The 8,579-nt window shown below is 42.8% G+C and overlaps 1 pseudogene; it reads left to right on the top strand.

The window, feature by feature from the left end:
* Nucleotides 1-5,474: 5,474 nt before the first annotated feature.
* On the top strand, nt 5,475-7,686 carry LOC123405409 (annotated as a pseudogene).
* The last annotated feature ends 893 nt before the right edge of the window (nt 7,687-8,579 follow it).

Raw genomic sequence — 8,579 nt, forward strand, 5'->3', positions numbered from 1 at the left:
CTAACGGTTGCCAGGAAAACACATCAAGATTTTCCCACAGGAAGGCGATGAGCGTGCTTTCCTATTTGTTGTCTAGGGTGGAACTGATGGTGAAAGTTCCACCCGAGCCGTCTTCCTGAGCTGGCACTTTCTTGGTCTCAGGCAGAGCGGCCTTGGACCTTTTGCCTCGCGTGGTGGAGCTTTCAGGTATGTCCTTGCCGGTAGCATAACACTCCAACGAGGTGAGATTCCTCGGGCCAATACGGGAAGCTCCCTCGGCGTCCTTCTTCTCTCTTGGGGCCCCCGCCGGGGCCGACGCGGAAGGGACCTTGGCAACGGGAACCGCCACGGCCTCCTGGTAGAGGCGGTGCATGCATCGTACCGCGTCCTTCTTGTAGGCGCGGACGACAATGACGCCGACCGGGCCAGGCATCGTCAGGGTACAGTAGGCGTAGTGTGAGGCCTCCATGAACTTGGCCAATGCGGGATGCCCAAGGATCCCATTGTACGCGAACGGGTTATCAGTGACGTCGAAGACGACCTTCTCCATCCGGTAGTTCTGGTCACTGCCGAAAGTCACCGGCAACGTGATCTTTCCCTTGGGCTGGATCTTCCGGGGTTGATCCCTTGGAACGCGCCCGTGTCCTCAAGGTCTTCATCGGGGATCTGCAGTTCTGGATTACATCGGGGGAGATGAGATTCAGGTCGGCCCCTCCATCTACCAACATTTTTCTCACTCTAAGGTTGCGGATTGTGGGTGACACCAACAATGGCAAGCACCCGACCGCAGTGACGCGGTCTAGGTGGTCCTCAGAGTCGAAAATGATCGGTGTCTGCAACCATCTCAGGGGCTTGCGGGCGCCGATGGAGGGCTCTGCCCCAATCACTTCATGTGCCCACTTCTTGAGCTTCCGACGGGAAGAATGCAGCGAGGCGCCTCCTTCAAGGCACATCATGTCCGTTGCCCTCTGGAATTCGTGGTCAGTGGAGTCGTCGTCGGGGCAGTCTTCATCCTCCTCCTCCTATGTCTTCTCTCGTGGTTGCGCGGGCCTTGATTTCTTGCCCTTGAACTTGCCGGGGCGGCTCCCTTGGGCACCCTTCTTCCCGCCTAGAAATATCGGGGACGAGATTCTTGTAAGGGGGATAACTCTGTCACACCCTGTTTTCACTCTGCCTCAACTGTAATGTTTTCAAATTTGGATTTAAGTTTTTTTTTTTGAAGGAAATCCTATGAGTGCCATGATTGTCATTGATTGTATATATGATTGAGTGTGTGGATCTAAAAATACATTTTATAACATAATACACTACAAGAAATATGCTCATAATGACATTTTTTAAGATGTCGATGATGAATTCGTCATAAATCTATGACGATTTCATCCGAGATCGTCATAAACCGTTTATGGGGATCAGATCTACATATAAATTACGACGATGTGAGTCAAAAACATCGTAACCGCATAAGATGAGATCATCATAACTTCTACGACGATTGTAAAAATGTCGTAACATGTTCTAACTATGTTGACATGTCACTCGTGGGTCCTTTTATCCCACCTCATCCTAGTTTGTGAAGCAACCTACTATTCCGTCATTCCAAAAATACTCGAAAAATTCTCATAAATACTTTGGATCATATATTTATCAAATATGTGAAAACCCTTCCTTCCATAGTTCAAAAATAATTCAGCAATATTCATTTTTCCTATTCTATTCAGAATAGCACTTTGTGAAGGAAGTGTTATTTCTATTTCTTTGAATACCCTCATATTTTTTGGGCACTCTTTCCTATCCAAATCATTGCCTCATGAAAACTTTAGTAATGATTTCCCTAGTATATATTTCTTAGAAAATTTCCAAAGTTTGTGTTCAGCTAACAACTTTGTGAAGGAAGTACTAGATAGGAATATTCTGATGAGTTGAATTTTGTCCACATCATCTATGTGCCCAAAACATAGCTCTCCACAAAATTTTAGCCACAACTAACAATCCATGTGAGCTCATCATCCCATCTTTGTTTCTGGTAATAGTTTCATTTTGTGAATCAACTACATTTTATATTGCTTTATAGTTGATGAAAATTTACCGCGGGATGACACTGACCATATAACCTCACTCCACCAAATTTTAGCTCATTTAATTTACCCAGTTTCCCTCAATATTTTTCCCAATATTCTGTTCAGTAGAGAGCATTGTGAAGGAAGTACAATTTTTGTTTATCCTAATTTTATGTAATTTTTACACTACCTTAATGTGCCCAAATTATCATCCTCCTCCAAATTTCAGCTCAATCCAATCATCTATGTGAGCCCAGTTTCAATTACCATTTTCTATCCAGATTGGCACGTTGTGAAGGAAGTGTCACTTTGGCATGTCCAAATGGTATAATTTTTTATACAGTGCCTTCATATGCTGAAATTAACATGATACACCAAATTTCAGCTCAATCCATTCATTCATTTGATCCAAGCTTCAAGATCCATATTTCTGCACAGTGTGTTACTTTGCAAAGCAAGTGCCACCTAGATTCATCCATTTGAGCTAAAAATTTGCCAAGAAAGAGTCCTTAGTAGATGATCATCCTCAGCCAAAATTTAGGCCCATTGTCTATGTGAATTACCCGCACCGCTAATCAAACACTTGGCTGCTAATTCATGTTCGAGCTTAGTTCAGTCTCCTTGTGACATTATTCTATTGTATTCTTCTTCCTAACACCTACAGAGGGTTTTGTCCAACCCACCAGACATGCCAATTCCACCTAGAACGCGTGGCAACTCAACGGTCAGGCGGTGACCATGCAGCTGGCATGCAAGTTCACGCACTCTGGAGTTGGGGCCCTCGACCACCATTCGAACCACGACGTCAAGCCAGCACACCATGTATTTCTGATTAAATAGATACTTATATACCTATAAATTATTTTTGGGAGAAATAAAGAGAAAACTATAATGCAGCTGCAGTTCAAATTTAACCCGCTTCCAACTAAATCGACATAAATTTGTCTTTTTCACGAGAGGTGGATAAAAGCTTTTAACACCCAACCATTTTGTCAATTGTACATTAAATTATGGACTAGTATTTTATAAAAATGATTTGGTCAAATTTTGAAACAAATATATGGTAGGTCCTTCACAAAAAAACTCATTTTGGTCAATTGAAAAATGGAAAATGAATTTTTCATACAAGGAAAATGAAAACTTCCTTCATCAACACTGTTTGCCATTCCAATATGCACCCTTGTGCATAATATTATATCATTTCAACAAACTATGTCATGAATGTGGCCATAAGATTGATCATTTGGCTTGAAAGCTATGAATCTTCACACATGATAACCCATTTCTAAGAACACTTTTTTAAAATAATTGACGTATTACAAGTTTATTATTTTTCTTGGTAACTTTGTCACATATAATGACCCCATGCAAAGGTTTTCCATTTTTTTGATTTTTTTGAATTTTTCATGGCCATTTCAAAATGCGGTCAAAACAACGGGTATGATCGTTCCTACCTAGTGGTTGAATCTTCGAAATATTTTGGTGTTTCTCTGATTAAATAGATACTTGTGTACCTAGAAATGATTTTTGGTAAAAATAAAGAGCAAACTACAATGTAGCTGCCGTTCAAATTTGACCTGCTTTCAACTGATTCAACGAAAATTTGTCTTTTTCACGAGAGATCGATAAAAGCAACATCGTTTTCCATTCCAATATGACCCACGCAAATATTTGGTCAATTGTACATTAAATATGTCCTAGTATGTTAGAAAAATGATTTTGTCCAATTTTGCTACAAATATACGGTAGGTCCTTCACGAAAAAACTCATTTTGGGCACTTGAAAAATGGAAAATGAATTTTTCATACAAGGAAAATGAAAAATTCCTTAAGCAACATTGTTTACCATTCCAATACACACCCTTGTGCACAATACTAGATCATTTGAACAAACTATGCCATGAATGTGGCCATAAGATTGATCAATTGGCTTGAAAGCCATGAATCTTCACACATGATAGCCCATTTCTGAGAACACTTATTTTTAAATAATTGTCATATTACAACTTTATTATTTTTCCCGGTAACTTGGTCACATATAATGACACAATGCCAAGGTTTTTCAATTTTTTGTTTTTTTTTTGAATTTTGCATGCCTGTTTCAAAATGCGGTCAAAGCGGAGGGCATGCTCGTTCCTATCTAGGGGTTGAATCTTTAAAAATTTTTGGTGTTTCTATGATTAAATAGATACTTATATTTGGAAAAACCAAAGAGAAGAGTATGAGGCAGTTGTAGTTCAAATTTGACCCGCTTCCAGCGGAGTCGACATAAATTTGTCTTTTTCAAGAGAGGTGGATAAAAGCTTTTAACACCCAACCATTTTGTTAATTGTACATGAAATATGACCTAGTATTTTAGAAAAATGATTTGGTCCAATTTTTCAACAAATATATGGTAGGTCCTTCACAAAAGAAACTCATTTTGGGCACTCGAAAAATGGAAAATGAATTTTTCGTTCAAAGAAAATAAAAACTTCCTTAGGCAACATTGTTTGCCATTCCAAGATGCACCCGTGTGCACAATATTATATCATTTGAATAAACCATGGCATGCATTTTAACATAACTTTGGTCATTTAACTTGGAAAGTACAAATCTTTATACATAATATCTCATTTTAGAGAATAGTTTTTTGAAATATTTGCCATATTCCAAGTTTGCGATTTTTCCTCATAACTAGGTCACATGTAATGATATAATTTGAAAGTTTTTCATTTTTTTAATTTTGTGCTGTTTTAAAATGCATTTTAAATGAAACATATCTTTGACCAATCAGAGCGGAGAACCACCCTTCCCACGGATCACATGAGTGTAGCTGACGTGAGCCGTCAAAGCTAACCTGATCCAATGTCTCTCAACAAATCCGAGTGCAAACACAAAAAAGAAAAACAAATGCAAACACTACCCAGATTCACCCCTCCCCTCGTCCCCAACATCGCCGCCGCCTCCCCGATCTAGGTCGACGCCGCAGCCTCTCGTACCTCGCCGCAGCCGTCGCCCCTAGCCTCTGCCATCCTCCCTAGCCCATGCCATCATTGATCTCCTCTCGGCCCTCCTCCGTCCGTCGCAGCTCTAGATTTCCTCATAGGCTTGTGGCTCCAGTGCCCCGATGTCGAGCTCGTTGCCTTCGCCTCCGCGTCCCCGCCCGCTTCCGATGCGGTGGCCCTACCAGTCCTGCAGTGTATGGGAGCCATCAATCTCCACAAGATTCATGTCGTGGCCCTAGATGCGGAAGTTGAGCGACGACTTGATGCCGATGTTGCAGATGCGGAGGCGATACATCTTGGCGGCCTCCCACGTGAACATGGGGGGGGGGGGTTGGTGGCCTCCTTGCCGCCCCTGCCATTGATGAGCACGCCCGTGGGGCGGCCGAAGATGCGCCTGACGTCGAGGAGGCTGGCCATGATGGCTTTTGGCACTTCTCGCTCGACCCGTGCGACAGCTACGCCAGGTGCGGGGCATTTCGGTACTGCGACGTCGGCCAGTCCCCGCAGTGCAGCTGCCTGCCGGGGTTCCAACCGCGGTGGACGCAACGGTGGAGCCTCATCGACGGCTCCGGCGGCTGCATTAGAAGGACCAACCTGAGCTGCGGGGCCGGAGACGGGTTCTGGACAGTGAGCCTGATGAAGCTGCCGGAGGCAACCAGCGCGACGGTGCACGCCGGCATGACCTTGGACCAGTGCAGGCAGCTGTGCCTCGGCAAATGTTGTTGCAGGGCGTATGCTGCAGCGAATGTCAGCGGGGGCATCAACCACGGGTGCGTCGTTTGGGCCGTGGATCTCATCGACATGCAGCAATACCCGGAGGTCGTGAAGGATGTGTACATCCGCCTCTCGTAGTCCAGGTCGATGCCTTGATCGCTGCAGGTTAGTACGTAGCACTAGAACTCTGCATCAATTGAAAAAAATTCTCCTCCAAATTTCCCATTTCAATTCGAGAACACCATGTCGACAATATATAGCCATTTACTGCACCTGAACGAGAATCATTTCCTGGTCTGGGTTAAGTCACAGAATCGTGCATATATGCTTGCGTTATTAATTAGTCAGCAATTGTCACGCACTCGAGAGCATGCTAAATGTAGTTTCCATGTTAAAACTATGCAAGATCTAGAATTGCTTTTCTCTTACTAATATATTTTGGCTGTCAGACTGAATTTGCAGATGATGGTTTGTGTCTTTCTGTCAAATTAGAAGTAGATTAGCTAGTTATCAAAGTACGAAGTAATTCACCCTGATATCCTTAATATATATAAGAGTGCTTGCATCCTCTAAAAAAAGAATGCATGGAAATAAGTAAGTACGATTGGCATATAACTGTATCTTATTTCAGGATCCATTACTGTCGACGCCGCCACTGGGAGGAGCTCGACCCCAGCGTCGGTGCAAGGCCACCACCCACTCGGAGGTAAACATTCCACCTCGCTGCCCCTGTTGCCATACGCCATAGGTGATGTGATTTTGTGCCCATGCCTGCAGGCTCTATTGGCTTCCGATGGTGTGGTGTGTTGTGTACAGATTCTAGGTTGGTGCTGTGTTTTTCCTATGTGTACTTAGATATCTACACCGTCATAGCTGCTAGTTAGACAACCTTGAACCTGGTTATATCGCCTAGACAATATGGTGGTTACAAAATACATGGTGACTGCTAAGGAACAAGCAGGTAATATCACCTGGACAACCTGATAAGTAGTTATCTTCTACAGTCTGGTAGTTACAACAATATGGAAAATCCTAACAGACGGCCTGGTAATGTCCCTCAGCTAATGTGGTAGTTACATAAACAACATATGGCGGTCATTGTTTGGTAAAAAACTTGTAAGTGGGAACAAGAGCGTTTAGTATTGTGTTTTCCCACCCATCTTAATCCATTACCACTTGCTTAATCATCATGCCTGTCTCCAAACAAGCAAGTATTATTACTATTATTTTGGAAGGATGCTCCATTACTGTCACCCATTTTAAATAACTAGGTCACCGATGGTGGGGTGGGGTGATACAGCTCAGACCTTGGACCAGCACTTGGGCGTCACATCCTTACCTCCTCGGGTGTTTCTTTTCCCCTTGGAATTTTCCTTCGCAACAATTTTCCTATTATTCAAACGGCTCTCTTTTGCATTTTTGATCTTGTTCCAAGTCATGGTTTCTGACCAACACGCTCATATATGTAGTGTTGTTCTTAAATTAAATTAAATGAGACCGAATCTCACCGTATTTGGTTGGCTATAAATAGTCGGAAACAAGTTGTTACAATGCCTATGCACATAATTTGCTCTCCTTATTCTCATATCAGTAACAATGCTTTATTTTTTCTTTCTCTTGTGCTTCGACAAGCTGTCCAACTCGTTTCTCAACAGCTCCTTCCTCACTAACTCATTCCAAGGCAAAACCCCTGAGGTCATCTCCAATCTCGTGAAGCCGCTTATAGGCCCGACGACAAGTAACGAGCCGCAGCAGCAACAACAACAACAACATCATGAAGATATCAGGAAGAGCTCGCAGTACCTCCTGCCGTCGAGGAAACCGTCGCTGCAGAAGATTCCCGAGGATCAGAAGCCGCTAGTTGTTGGCCATGAGGTTTCTCCCTACCAGCAGTGCTCTTACAATCAGGGAGCTATGAACTGTAAGCAGCTACAACAAGGCCTGTGAATTTCCCATTCCAAATGTGAAATGAAATGCTACCAAAATGATAGATATGACCGATCGATACGACTAAATCGATTGATAGATCCAACAAAGATAAAACTACATGCGTGTACGTATGGTCGATGGTTTTTCTAGAGCGGACGTGCTAGTATTCCTGGTAGGTTATATGATAAATAGGGTCACTCAATTATTGGCACTTCAGGATATTCTTGTGATGTACCATTACTGAACATCAAACTTGGTGAACCTAGACATGTTCCTAGCAGAACGAATGTCCAAGTTCAGTCTAACGATGCCCCAGTTAGACGTTCGTACGCACGGTAGCATCGCGCTGATAGCTACTAATACACAAATTTACACTAGTTCAGGTGTACTGCTGATCTTGCATAGTTGCACTCATAATGATCTTATTTGGAGGACAGGTATGAGTGTGTGATGAAGGCCAATGGCAATCTGGAGAAGCAGGTTCTGTCCTTGGAGGTACACACCTAAACTTCACCTAATTGGGGCAGTTCTTTCTCACCTTAAATTCATCATACTTGTCTAGTTAGTTATGTTGCAAGAAATGTCTGCCAAGTCGAATCTGAATAATCAAATTCTACCTTCCTGGTTGAATTGTTTCCTCCACACTGTTGATCATGCTGAAGGCCATTGCTATGGATTTGTTTTCAGGAGAAGTACGCTGGCGCGACACGGGTGAATGGCAAGCTAGAGGAAATGTATTTGCTATATTCTGACCGTTTTTGCTATATTACTGTGTAAGGAAATGTATCCATGGGATGAGTTATTGTGTTATGTAAACCTGGGAGATGTATTATGTGTTGTTATATGATGGCTGATTCTAATTCGACTTGGAGTTTTCTTGATTTGAATATGAAATGGTGTTGGATTTAATA

The sequence above is a fragment of the Hordeum vulgare genome, chromosome 6H (assembly GCF_904849725.1).
Source record: "Hordeum vulgare subsp. vulgare chromosome 6H, MorexV3_pseudomolecules_assembly, whole genome shotgun sequence".
Taxonomy (NCBI): domain Eukaryota; kingdom Viridiplantae; phylum Streptophyta; class Magnoliopsida; order Poales; family Poaceae; genus Hordeum; species Hordeum vulgare.